General features: G+C 45.5%; 1 protein-coding gene across 5 annotated transcripts in view; it reads right to left on the bottom strand.

Moving 5' to 3' along the window:
• TNRC6A (trinucleotide repeat containing adaptor 6A) overlaps positions 1–13,572 on the bottom strand; it is a 214,554-nt gene extending 200,982 nt beyond the window's left edge. For all 5 annotated transcript variants that reach the window (XM_015442279.4, XM_015442277.4, XM_045381779.2 and 2 more), the window contains exon 1: positions 13,402–13,572. The gene's annotated coding sequence lies outside the window, so the exon portion shown is untranslated. The remainder of the gene's footprint in view (positions 1–13,401) is intronic.
• Positions 13,573–14,205: the final 633 nt, after the last annotated feature.

Below are 14,205 nucleotides of genomic sequence, written 5' to 3'. Positions count from 1 at the left end.
TGAAATTTCAGATACATTGCAGTGAGTCATGTGGGCAGCTTCTGGGGTGCTGGCAATATTTCATTTTGCAATGTAAAAATGTTTAACTTTGTTTGCTATATGTTTTTTTTCCTGTGTGTGTTATATTTCTGTACATATGGTATTTTATAATGAAACATTTTAAAAACAAAAACCAAGAGTGACCACTAGGTTTGTGATTCTGAAACCTGGTGGCACATTGGAGCAACCTGAAGAGGGTTTAAAAAATATTGGTGTCCACTGGGGAAGACAAGATGGGAGAGGGAGGAAGTGGGGCAAGAGCGAAAAAACTACCAAATGTGTGCTATGCTCACTACCAGGACGTTCTTACTCCAAACCTCAGCATCATGTGATATACCTGTGCCACAAACCTGCACATGTAACCCCTGAATCTATAATAAAAGTTGAAAAAAAACTATCGGTATCCAGAGTACAATGCAGACCAAATAAATTAGAGTCTCTTGGGTGGGGTCAGAGATATGTATCTGAGAGCCACTGTACTGGAAGAATAAAAATAAACTTAACACTCTAGCTCAGGCTGGAGTGCAATGGTGCGATCTCAGCTCACTGTAACCTCTGCCTCCCGGGTTCAAGCAATTCTCCTGCCTCCGCCTCCTGAGTAGCTGGGATTACAGGCATGTAATTTTTATATTTTTAGTAGAGACGGGGTTTCACCATGTTGGTCAGGCTGGTCTCGAACTCCTGGCCTTGTGATCTGCCTGCCTCAGCCTCCCAAAGTGCTGGGATTACAGACATGAGCTGCCATACCCAGCCTGGCATGGGGTTTTAAAATATGCTCAATAATTGATTTATTTCTCCATGGAATGAAGAAAATCAACTGTGAGGGAAGAGTCAATGCCTGCCAACAAAGCCTCGTGCATCACGGGTCAATTTCCTGATACCTTATCCTCAGCTCTGAATCTCCTATTGTGTTGGACCTAAAATGAGGGGTTCAAGTTTTTCAAGCCACTGGCCATAATGTGTTGACACGCCACTTGAAATCATAGAGATAACATTTCTCCACCAAAGAGATAATGACAAGGACAACAGGGAGCAGGTCTATGATTTCTGGCCTTTTATGGCCTTATTAGTATTACATAAAGAAATCTCATCACCTCCTTCAGTTATTCACATGAGCACCTTCCTCTGGGAGAGCTAGTATGCTTTGGTGTGGAAAAGCAGTTTTAGCACACACCAACCATTTCTTCCCAAAACACTTAGAAAAGACCTCTGTTCGGTGACTGATGTTTGATTGTGATAACAATTTTTATTACTTCGTCAGCACTTAAGGTCAGGATGTATGCTGTTGAACAACTGTCCTTTGCTGGGTGCAGTGGCTCATGCCCGTAATCCCAGCACTTTGGGAGTCCAAGGCAGGAGAATCACTTGAGCCTTGGACTCCCAAAGTCTGAGGCCAGCCCGGGCAACATAGGGAAGCTCCTATCTCCAGAAAAAATATAATAAAAAATTAGCCAGATGTGGTGATGCGTGCCTGTGGTTCCAGCTACTTGGAAGACTGAGGTGGGAAGATCACTTGGGTCTGGGAGTTCAAGGTTGCAGTGAGCCATGATGGCACCACTACATTCCAGCCTGGGCAACAGAGTGGGATCCTGTCTCCAAACAAACAAACAAACAGTCCTTAGCAAGTAAAGCAGTGGGCGATTTAGCACTCAGATGCAACTATTTTCGAGTAGTCAAGGAAGGTAGATGACAAAAATGGGCCTCCTTCTTCAGCCCTCCTTGTATTCATGCCCTCTGCTGTATAATGCTGTAGCACCTCCCACTTTTGCTCTGAGATGGCCACGTGTCCTGCCGTGACCCAACGGGATGTCAGCAAACGTGACGTGAGCAGAGATTTGGAAAGCGCGTGCGTATTTGGGCTTGTGTGCTCTTGCTCCTCTGCCTGTGTGGTAAAAAACGTGTGGGCGAGCCTGCTGACGGATGTGACCCATGGAATGAAGTGGACTTACCCCGAGTTGTCCCAGCTAGCCAACAGCCAGCTGATGCCTGGACAGGTGCAAGAACCCAGCCAAGAGCAGCAGAACTGTAACCTACAGCCAGCGCTGGCTTCATCACTGCATGACCTTTGCAATTGCATAGAGCCCAGTGCCAAGAAAAGATCCATTCGCTTTAATGCCGTTGCCATCCTCTTGAAATTTTTTTTTTTTTTTTTTTTTTTGAGACAGGGTCTTGCCCTTTTACCCATGCTGGAGTGCAGTGGTACGGTCATAGCTCACTGCAGCCTCCAACTCCTGGGCTCAACCAATCCTCCCACCTTACCCTCCTGATAGCTGGGACTACAGGTACACGCCACCATGCTCTGCTGATTTTATTTTATTTTAATTTTTTTAGAGACGAGGTCTCACTATATTGCCCGGGCTGATCTCGAACTCCTGAGCTCAAGCGCCCACCTCAGCCTCCCAAACTGCTAGGATTACAGGTGTGTGCCATCGTGTCCAGCTTTGAAATTCTTCATAATTTTTAAATAAGGGGCCCTGTGTTTTCATTTTATACTGGGCTCCACAAATTATGTAGTGGGCCCTGCCCACATCTGAGCACTGACACCTGAGTGAGCCCAGCTGATAATGAAGAATGATCCAGCTGGTCTGCAGACTCATGAGATAAATAAATTCTTATCACTTAACTGACTGGGTTGGGTGGTTGCCTTGCATTATTGTAGCAGTAGATACCGATGCACCAAACTTTCTTTGCTATACACACAGTGATTCCTCTGTTAGCATGATGTCAAATACGCTTCCAAACTGCATCATCTTACAAAACGTTAGATGAAACACAAAATTGCTATTGTATTTTGGTTTTCAGTGATAACTGGAACTCGAAATGATCAAGCGTGTCTTTCTCATTCATCTACGTACTACACAGATAAAAAGATCTGGTTCTTACCTTTTTCACCAGTAGTTTCACTCAACTGCAAAATATAATATTGGCTGGCATCGTGATAATAATGGTAGTTCCACCATATAATAGAACCATTATTGCCATTTGTGCTACGTCACATACAACCCTGTCACCAGGTTTGCTTCTGGCTAGTTTTGCTTTCTCTCCTAGCGTTCTGTTTGTCCTAAATTTGGGGCTGGTTTTGGAGGCATGTTGAAAACAGCATGATTTGCATCTGCTTTTGCTGTTTTGTCTTCTTTGCAATTATTACTATTATTTTTTCTTGTTTGAGACACAGTCTCACTCTGTCACCCAGGCTGGAGTGCAGTGGTACGATCGCGGCTCACTGAAACCTCCACCTCCTGGGTTCCAGCAATTCTTCTGCCTCAGCCTCCCAGGTAGCTGGGATTACAGGCATGCACCACCACACCCTGCTAATTTTTGTATTTTTGCCAGAGACAGGGTTTCACCATGTTGGCCAGGCTGATCTCAAACTCCTGACCTCAGGTGATCCACCTGCCTTGGCCTCCCAAAGCGCCAGGATTTCAGGCGTGAGCCACATTGCCCGGTCTTCTTTGCGATTAGAAATAACATTAATCAACTGCATACTAGAAGATATTCTATCTTTTAAAATTTTTTCTTAGAGACAGAGTCTTGCTATGTTGGTCTTGAGTTCTTAGGCTCTAGAGATCATCCCACCTTGGCCTCTCAAAGTGTTGGGATTATAGGCATGAGCCATCATGCCTGGCCACTAAAAAATGTTCTTTTGTACTTGGTTCAGGTAAAAACACTGGTTGGCCAGAGGGGTTATTCTATTTTAGGAAATGATGTGAAATGTCCTACAGCATCAGGAAGCTATCTGATAAAGTTTTCTAATACAATATACATTGGAGACACTAGGAAGATAAATCCCTTGTTCAGTAAAAATCCAGTTTTCAGATACTCAGAGCCTTGCTTTCCATTCACACTTTCTCTTTCAGCTGCTGGGGAGAAATCATCATATTCACAGATGCTCTGTCCCGGTGGATCCTGAAGTCCTGTTCACTAATTATGCTTCCAAGTTGCAGTGTTTGTACTACTATTTTTATCACTGTTTTTATACTCGAATGAAACACTTTTTAGTCATTAAGCTATTTTTGTTAATCAGAGCCATAACAACATAATAGTAACAGGAAAAAAATGCACACTTTACACATCTAAACAATAATATACCAATGATCTAGCTAAGAAAGGTTGGCCGGGCACGGTGGCTCACATCTGTAATCCCAGCACTTTGGGAGGCCAAGGTGGGTGGATCACCTGAGGTCAGGAGTTCGAGACCAGCCTGGACAACATGATGAAACCCCGCCTATACTCACAATACAAAAATTAGGCGGGTGTGGTGCCGCATGTCTGTAATTCCAGCCACTCGGGAGGCTGAGGCACAAGAACCTCTTGAACCTGGGAGGCGGAAGTTGCAGTGAGCCGAGATCGCGCCATTGCCCTCCAGTCTGGGCGACAGAGAGAGACTCTGTCTCAAAAAAAAAAAGAATGACCATATTCTAGTAACTGAATTTTAACTGTACCTTGTTAAGAATGTGACCGGTTTGAACCATCTGCACCCTTGAACCATTATTGAGACCAGAACAGTATTTGGTAATTTTTCTTCTATTTCAAATTTGTGAAATGCTTAAGCACATGTTTTTAAAAATTATATAGAAACAGAAACTGCTAAACTACTTAAAGACTATTTTTCTTTCTTTCTTTCTTTGAGATGGAGTTTCACTCTTTTTGCCCAGGCTGGAATGCAATGGCACGATCTCGGCTCACTGCAACCTCCGTCTCCCTGGTTCAAGTGATTCTCCTGTCTCAGCCTCCCGAGTAGATGGGATTATAGGCGCATGCCACCACGCCCGGCTAATTTTTGTATTTTCAGTAGAGACGGGGTTTCATTATATTGGTCAAGCTGGACTCGAACTCCTGATCTCAGGTGATCCATCCGCCTCGGCCTCCCAAAGTGCTGCGATTTCAGGCATGAGCCACCGCGCCTGGCCTGAGCCACCACACCAAGCCTGAGTCACTTATGAACAAACATCACATTTTAGAAACAGTACCCAAGAGAGAACTCTTTGACTTGGTATATAAGGCATTCCATAATCTAGTTCGTTGACTAACATTATAACAACACTACCAATAAAACCACCTCCCTTTACTGAGACCTTCCCATGTGATCAGGCAGCACTGCAGCATTTCAAACTCACAAGAAACCTAACAGGTGGGCACAAGGATTGTTATTATGAATTTACAGATAGGGAAACTGAGGCTTGCAGAAGTACTTGCTCAAGGCCACGAAGCTAGTATGATAATGATCCTAAGCTCATATAGTTCTTTTATTTCTTTTTCTTTTTTTTTTTGAAACTGGGTCTTGCTCTGTCTCCCAGGCTGGAGTGCAGTGGTGCAATCCTAGCTCACTGCAGCCTCAAATTCCCGGGCTCAAGCGATCCTCCTGCCTCAGCCTCCCAAGGAGCTGGCACTACAGATATGCACCATCACACCTGGCTAAGTTTTTTTTTTTTCTTTTTTTTTGAGACGGAGTTTCGCTCTGTCGCCCAGGCTGGAGAGCAGTGGCGCCATCTCAGCTCACTGCAAGCTCCACCTCCCGGGTTCACGCCATTCTCCTGCCTCAGCTTCCCGAGTAGCTGGGACTACAGGCGCCTGCCACCAAGCCTGGCTAATTTTTTTGTATTTTTAGTAGAGACAGGGTTTCACCGTGTTAGCCAGGATGGTCTCGATTTCCTGACCTCGTGATCCACCCGCCTCGGCCTCCCAAAGTGCTGGGATTACAGGCGTGAACCCCTACACCCGGCCAATTTTAAATTTTTTGTACAGACAGGGTCTTGCTATGTTGCCCAGGCTGATCTCCAGCTCCTGGGCTCCAGTGATGTGTCCACCTTGGCCTTCTAATGTGCTGAGATTACAGGCGTGAGCCACCGCACCTGGCCAATTGTCTAGTTCTCAATGTTCATACCATGATTCCTGTCCAGCCTCTCTGACATCCACTCCCGCAGTCTCTCACACACACCCCCTATACAACTGACCTTTCCTCTCTGTACCCGTGGCTGTCTTGTTCCCCATGTCAGGGGCATTCTCTGACGTTCCTCTCCTTGTCATCCTGATGAACTTTCACTCACCCTTCATCTTCCAGTGCAAAAGTATTTTCTGTGAAATCTTTCCTTCCACCCACATCCCAGGATTTTTACCTCGTCTGTAATACAGCTAAAATTTTATTTCTTTCCATTCTCCAGACAAAACTGTGAACATGTCTAGAGTGACAGCTGAGTTATTAAGAATTACACTATGACAGAACATAATTTACTACATTGTATCTGATTGTTCCCTGCTCTATCATTAGTTGACTCTACTTATTGACTTATGCCTCAATGAACAGGCAATTTCTTACCTTCAAATGTTATTCTCAGGCAGTGGGGGAACAGAATTAATTCTTATTGCATCTCTAATAGCAGCTACTTAAATTCATGACACAAAGAAAATACATTCTCTATTTTCCCTTCTCCAATTTAATCTCTGAGAGTGAGACCTGCAATAATAGGTGAAGTTTCTAAATTCACTAACTGCAAGCCATGGTGGGGATATTGTCTATGGATACTCAGAAAACACGGCCCAATCAAGACAGCAAGAATGTATCTTTAGTTCTCATGGCAATTAAGAAAGCTACAAATGAATCTGTTACATTCTCTTTGAAGAAAAAGTATAGAGTAGTGGCTTAGAGCAATGGTTTTCAAGTTCTTTTGAAAATTCACTTCAGTGGTATACATTTTAAGCCCGTACCTCTGCAAATGTGTGTATTTATTTATTTATAGCTTTTATATATGAACTACTGTACTATTCAGTATATTACCAAAACATTGGCCAGGAACCGTAGCTCACATCTGTAATCCCAGCACTTTGGGAGGCTGAGGTGGGTGAATCGCTTGAGGCCAGGAGTTTGAGACTAGCCTGGCTAATATGGTGAAATCCCATCTCTACTTAGAAAAAAAAATAGCCAAGTGTGGTGGCATGTGCCTGTGGTTCCAGCTACTGAAGGAGGCTGAGGTGGGAGGCTTGCTTGAGCCCAGGAGTTCAAGGCTGCAGTGAGCCACGATTGCGCCAGTGCACTCCAGGCTGGGTGCCAGAGTGAGACCTCATCTCAAAAAAAAAAAAAAAAAAAAAAAAAAAAAAAATTTATGAAATGGAAACTAAAAAGAATGACGTAAGGAATACATATAAATAGAGGTCCCATTGTTTTCCTTCTTCACCCTAATAGATCATCTTGTGTACTTGCTGGGTGATATGTCACACTGCTATTGTCTACAGATCGTTCACTAGGCAGTCAACTGCTTGGAGCCTCAGTTGTATCACCAATAAAACAGGAATCATAATTATATTTACACCATAAAGCTATGGGGATTAAAATCATTCCACATTTATTTGACAAATAGTTACCGAGGGCCTACTATGACTAGGGTACTGTTTAGAAAATAGGTTATACCACTAGGCAAAATACCTAGCTCAGTGGCTGGCACATGCAAAGTGTTCAATTGATATTTTCTGTAATTACTCCTAACAGAGGGCAGCTCTGTCACAGCCTTGAAGAAAGCATAGACTGGGCTCAGTCGCTCACGCCGGTAACCCTAGCACTTTGGGAAGCTGATGCGGCCAGATCACTTGAGGCTGGGAGTTCAAGATCAGTCTGGGCAACATGGCAAAACCCCATCTCTACCAAAACAAACAAATAAACAAATAAAAAAACACAAAAATTAGCCAAGTGTGGTGCCGCATGCCTGTAATTCCAGCTACTAAGATGGCTGAGGCACGAGAATCGCTTGGACCTGGGAGGCAGAGGTTGTGAGCTGAGATCGCGCCACTGCACTCCAGCCTGGGCGACAGAGTGAGACTCTGTCTCAAAATAAATAAATAAATAAAATAAAAAAATTAATTGAAATTAAAAGGCATAGATAAAATCAAATGTCTTCAACACATCTCCAGAACTGTGCAGAGGATAGGATGGATGCTCTCCTCATCCGTGGATGTGAACTGTTTCATTCTCAGCAGGCGTAGCTGAAGAACAGAGAAGAGGTAACGTAGCCTGGCTCGACCACTTACAAGGCACATGACTCTGGGTGAGTTACTTAGTCTCTCCATGCCTTAGTTTCCTCATCTCTGCAATGGGTATAATATCAATGCCTAGTTCCTGGGGTTGTCATGAGGATTACATGAGCTTTTAGTAATAACCTACTTGACACATGGTAAGTGCTGTATAAGTTTGTTGTATAAATAATACAATTAATAAAATAAGCCTATTTCTTCATATTTGATCTTAGCCAAAAGGCCAAGAAGCAATAAAAGAAGCATAATTCTTAATCACACAATCACACTAGGCATTAGGATTATTAAATTATCTTGGCCAGGTGTGGTGGCTCATGCCTGTAACCCCAGCACTTTGGGAGGCTGAGGTGGGAGGATTGCCCAGGAGTTCAAGATCAGCCTGGGCAATGTAAGTGAGACCCGGTCTTTACAAAAAAATGTTTAAAAAATTAGCCGAGTGTGGTGACACACACCTGTAGTCTCAGTTACTTGGGAGGCTGGTATAGGAGGATCACCTGAGCCCAGAAGTGGGAGGCTGCCATGAGCTATGATTGCACCACTGCACTCCAGCCTGGGCAACAGAGTGGGACTCCATCCCCACCACCTGCCAAAAAAAAAAAAAAAAAGCTCAAAAAAACACTAATAGATAAATCTATACTTACAGTTAAGATTTTGGCACATTTCTGTCTCTTACTGAGAAAATAAGCACATACACAAAAGATCAAAAAGGTTATAGAAGACTTGTATAATATGACTAATAAGTTTGGCCTAACATATGTAAAACTTTATACCCAACAACTGCAGAATACACTTTTTTTTTTTTTTTTTTTTTTTTGAGGTGGAGTCTCACTCTGTTGTCTAGGCTGGAGTGCAATGGCGTGATCTTGGCTCACTGCAACCTCTGCCACCAGGGTTCAAGTGATTCCCCTGCCTCAGGCTCCTGAGTAGCTGGGATTATAGGCATGTGCTACCATGTCCAGCTAATTTTTTGTATTTTCAGTAGAGATGGGGTTTCACCATGTTGGCCAGGCTGGTCTTGAACTCCTGACCTCAGGTGATCCACCCGCCTCAGCCTCCCAAAGTGCTGGGATTACAGGTGTGAACCACTACATCCGGCCATACACATTATTTTCAAGTGCATATGGAAACTTTACCCACACTGACCATATGCTGGGTCAAAAGGAGTATCTTAACAAATGTCAAAGAATAAAACCATATAGAGTACATTTTCTGACTGTCGTCAAGATAGAAATAACAGAATGTCATATTTTGCATGGCTTCTGTGTTTATGAACATTTATAAATTTGTATGCCTTTTTCTCCTAAAAAAATTAATAAGCAAAAGAGAACTACCTTCCCTTATGTATTTAGGAGTTAAGCAATACCTTTTAAACAATATTTTTGTTTTCTTTCCTTTTTCTTTCTTTTTTTTTTTTTTTTTGGGAGAGTCTCACTGTGTCCCCCAGGCTGGAGTGCAGTGGTGCGATCTCAGCTCACTGCAACCTCTGCCTCCTGGGATCAAGCGATTCTTGTGCCTCAGCCTCCTGAGTAGCTGGGATTACAGGTGTCCGCCACCATGCCTGGCTAATTTTTGTATTTTTAGTAGAGACAGGTTTCACCATGTTGGCCAGGCTCATCTAGAACTCCTGAGCTCAGGTGATCCTCCCACTTCAGTCTCCTGAGTAGCTGGGACTACAGGCATGTGCTACTATGCCTGGCTAATTAAAAAGTAAATTTAGAGATGGGGTCTTGCTATGTTGCCCAGGCTTGTTTCTAATTTCTGGCCTTAAGTAATCTTCCTGTCTCAGCCTCCTAAAGTGCTGGGATTACATTTGTGCTACCATACCTGGCTAATTAAATAAAAAGGTTTAGCGCGTGTAGGGGTATGTGTGTGGGGGGTGGGTGGATGCGTTACTTTTTATGTTGCCCATGCTTGTCTCATACTCCTGGCGTCAAGGGATCCTCTTACCTCAGCCTCCTGAGTAGCTGGAATTACAGACATGAGCCAGTACACCCAGCTACAACTTGAAACACATGCTCTGCGTTCTCAGTAAGCACTCTGCTCTGCCTGGCAACCCTCTGCTCACTTTAGAATGTTCATTTCCGGGTCGGGCGTGGTGGCTCACGCCTGTAATAATCCCAGCACTTTGGGAGGCCCAGGTGGGTGGCTCACGAGGTCAGGAGATCGAGACCATCCTGGCTAACATGGTGAAACCCCGTCTCCACTAAAAATACAAAAAATTAGCCGGGCATGTTGGCAGGCGCCTGTAGTCCCAGCTACTCGGGAGGCTGAGGCAGGAGAATTGCTTGAACTTGGGAGGCGGAGGTTGCAGTGAGCCGAGATCGCACCACTGCACGCCAGCCTGGGTGACAGAGCAAGACTCTGTCTCAAAAAAAAAAAAAAAAAAAAAAAAAAGAATGTTCATTTCCCCTCTCCAAGATGAAGATTTTATTCAGCATCTCAGCAACATTCGACCTGGCTGGTCACTTTCTCCTTCCTGAAATATTCTGCCCTCTTGGCTTCATGAGCCCGTACTCTGATTTTCCTCCTCTTTCCACCTCCTGCCTGGATGCCTCCATTCTCTGATTTCTAAACGGTGGGCAGCCTGGAGTTCCAGTCTCACTCCTCCTTGATTTCTCTCTTTACACTCTCTAAGTGATCTCAGCTGGTCTCCAAACTTACATATCAAGTATAAGCCTCTTTGAGCATACCCCACTGTCTAGGGTATATCTTTCTGGATGTCTCACGGGATCTGAAGTCTACTGGGCTCAGCACGGAAAGGTTGACATCTTCCTGCCCTCTCCCCTGACAAAATATTCTTCTCCTCTCCTAGTCTTTCTTTCCATCTTAGTACATGGCATTACCAACCTGTGAGCCTTCTCTAATATGTCCCTTTACTTCAACTACTCTACGTGATCCAGCAGCAAGGCTCATTATTTCTACCTCTTACACATTATTCTCATCTGTCCACTCTCTTTCCATCTCCCCTGCAATTACTTTATTTTTAAAATGACTTATTTATTTATTTATTTATTTATTTGAGACAGAGTCTCACTCTGTCACCCAGGCTGGAGTGCAGTGGGGCGATCTTGGCTCACTGCAACCTCTGCTTCCTGGGTTCAAGCAATTCTCTTGCCTCAGTCTCCTGAGTAGCTGGAATTACAGGTACCTGCCACCACCCCCGGCTAATTTTTGTATTTTTAGTAGAGACAGGGTTTCACCATGTTGGCCAGGCTAGTCTTGAACTTCTGACCTCAGGTGATCCACCCGCCTCGTTCTCCCAAAGTGCTGGGATTATAGATGTGAGCCACCATGCCGGGCCCACTGCAATTACTTTAAATTAAATCATCTCCCTTCTGTTTCCCAAATAAGCCCCAGACTTCCTGCCTGGAGGCCTTTGCAGGTGCTCTTGCCTTGCCTAGAACACTGAAGGCATTGAGTTCCATATGGCCCAAATTTCCTTACAGGGAACAATCTCAAAAGACTCCAAGTCATTCCCAAAAAACCCTGTGAGAAGAGAAGACCTTACTGGAAATGGGGATAGAAATAGCACCCTCTCACTGAGTCACTGGGCAGATTCTGCTCTGTCGTTGTTAAAAGTTTCTTGCTGAACAGATGTTGATACAGCTCAGATGACAGTGAATCAAAAGCTTTTGACACAGCCACCATCTCCTTTCTCTGGGGCTACAGATACTGCCATGATTTAATTTACTTTACTTTATTTTATTTTATTGAGATGGAATTGTGCTCTGTTGCCCAGGCTGGAGTGAAGTGGCTTGATCTCGGCTCACTGCAACCTCTGCCTCCTGGGCTCAAGTGATTCTCGTGCTTCAGCCTCCCGAGTAGCTGGGATTACAGATGTGTGCCACGATGCTTGGCTAATTTTTGTATTTTTAGTAGAGACGGGGGTTGTGCTATGTTGGCCAGGCTGGTCTCGAACTCCTGACCTCAGGTGATCTGCCTGCCTCAGCCTCCCAAAGTGCTGGGATTACAGGTGTGAGCCACTGTGTCCAGCCACTGCCATGATTTTAAAATTCACATTTGGCTTCCTCATGGTTCAACTAATATATGTAATACATTGGCAAGACTTGTTATTTCTATCCCTTAAACATTATTCTAATCTGTCCTCTCCCTGTCCATCTCCACTGCAATTACATTAAACTAAATCACTCACATGCTGCCTCATTCTGCAAAGGTGTGGCCTCAAACTCGGAGCCGGCTCTACCAGATGCCTCTCGACGCCCGAACGCATCCCTGAGCATCCAGCGCTAGATTTTTTTTGCTCCTGCTTTGAGCCCTGGTTTCTCCCACAGAGAGTCAGACGTTTGGGATCTGAGTGCCTTGTCTCCTGACTGCTGTAACTATGCCTCCTATCACTTGATCATTCCCTCGCTGAGCGGGGGTGTGGAGCCAAGAAACCACCTCCCAGGAAACAGTTCTGATCGCCCCAAGCAATGTATCCATCTCCCTTAACACATACTGGCACGCGTGTACACACAACAGGAACTGGGCACTCTACACTTAGTGAAAAAAGAATTTTTTTTAGAAGGTACATTTCCAATCACCAAGTCCTTAGAAGCTGTTCTTTCAGGTTCTGGATAGAAAGGACAAAAATCTAGCTATCAAAAAAAAAAAAAAAAAATTTTAAAAAGTGAGGTGAGAGGATGAGAGGAACTCCTAATAAAATCAGTGGGAGACAGAAAGGTGCGTGAATAAAAAAGAAAATCCAGCCGGGTTCAGGGGTTGACGCCTGTAATCCCAGCTCTTTGGGAGGCCAAGGCGGGGAGATCACTGGAGGTCAAGAGTTCGAGACCAACCTGGCCAACATGGTGAAACCCCATCTCTACTAAAAATACAAAAAAATTAGACGGGCGTGGTGGTGGGCGCCTGTAATCCCAGCCACTCGGGAGGCTGAGGCAGGAGAATCGCTTGAACCTGGGAGGCAGAGGTTGCAGTGAGCCGAGATTGCGCCACTGCACTCCAGCCTGGGCGACAGAGCAAGATTCTGTCTCAAAAAAAAAAAAAAATTAAATAAATAAATCTGAGGGGAGGGGGTGGGGAGGGGGAAGGTGAGAGGTGAGGGAGATTAGGAGGAGTAAGATAGAGGAGAGGCTGGGAATAAGATGAGCTGGGAAGGGAGAGGAAGGACAGCGAAGGAGAAGCTCCTTCCACCCCAGCAGAGCCAGCGCAGCGCTGCTCCCTAGGAAGGCTGCGTCTGTTTGGCAGGGCCCGAGAGCCGCAGCTCCCCAGAGCCGGCAGGCACTTCCCTTCCAACGTGCCCAGTGAGGGTGCCCTGCGCATGCTAATGAGGCAGTTGAGGACAGCTTCGCAGATAATTGCTGAAAGTGTGCAGTAACTTACCAGGCTGGGAGTCAGTGGGCTGCAAAATGATGGGGCACCGCTCCTGGGGGCCCCCAGCAGAGGGGCCTGGTCTCCAGGTACCCGGCACTCACAGGTTAGTGGCTGCAAGACGACGGGTTTTCCATTCAGTCAGGCACCGAACCCAGCGACGGGGAGAGCCAGACCAAAGGCAAAGGAGAGGAGGGGAACCTGCTTGTGTTTTTGTATTTAAATTGTTTTTGAACCCACGTAGCCCTGGGAGTCACATGCCGCCTCCAACATCACCGGAGCCATCACATGATACAGGTCCCCCATCATGTGATGAGATAAATCTGCCTAACTTCAGGCCCCCACCCCCAGCCCCCGCTCACAGACTGACAGATGAAGTGCTTCTGGAGGACCCCCCGCCCCCCACCCCTAGTCAGTGACAGAGGGAGGGACGCAGATGGAGAACCCTCAGAGCCCATGCAACGCGAAGATCTTGATGAATAGTTAATGTGCCTTTCTCTCTCCTCCTAAGCTACTGCGACTTGGAGCGGTGCCAGCCTCATTTGAATTCCAGCCTTTGTGAATAACTCAAGTGTCGCCACTGTTGCTCCAGCAATTGCAGGGCGTTTGAGCTCATACCATCTTTCCTCGTTCTAGAAGCCCAACTCGGCTGCCTCCCCTCCCCACAGCTTCCAAGCCTCCTCACAGGGCAGTGGGAGTAGGGGTTGGAGGTGGGGAGACTGGAGCTGCAGAAGGGGAGACCACTCCAGCTGAACCTTCTAGTGCCTCCACCACCCAGCTGCAGTAGGAGTCAGGTGGGGCCCCCTCTGGGTATCT

The sequence above is a fragment of the Macaca fascicularis genome, chromosome 20 (assembly GCF_037993035.2).
Source record: "Macaca fascicularis isolate 582-1 chromosome 20, T2T-MFA8v1.1".
NCBI classification, from domain to species: Eukaryota; Metazoa; Chordata; class Mammalia; order Primates; family Cercopithecidae; genus Macaca; species Macaca fascicularis.
This window is presented reverse-complemented; position numbering and strand designations above follow the sequence as displayed.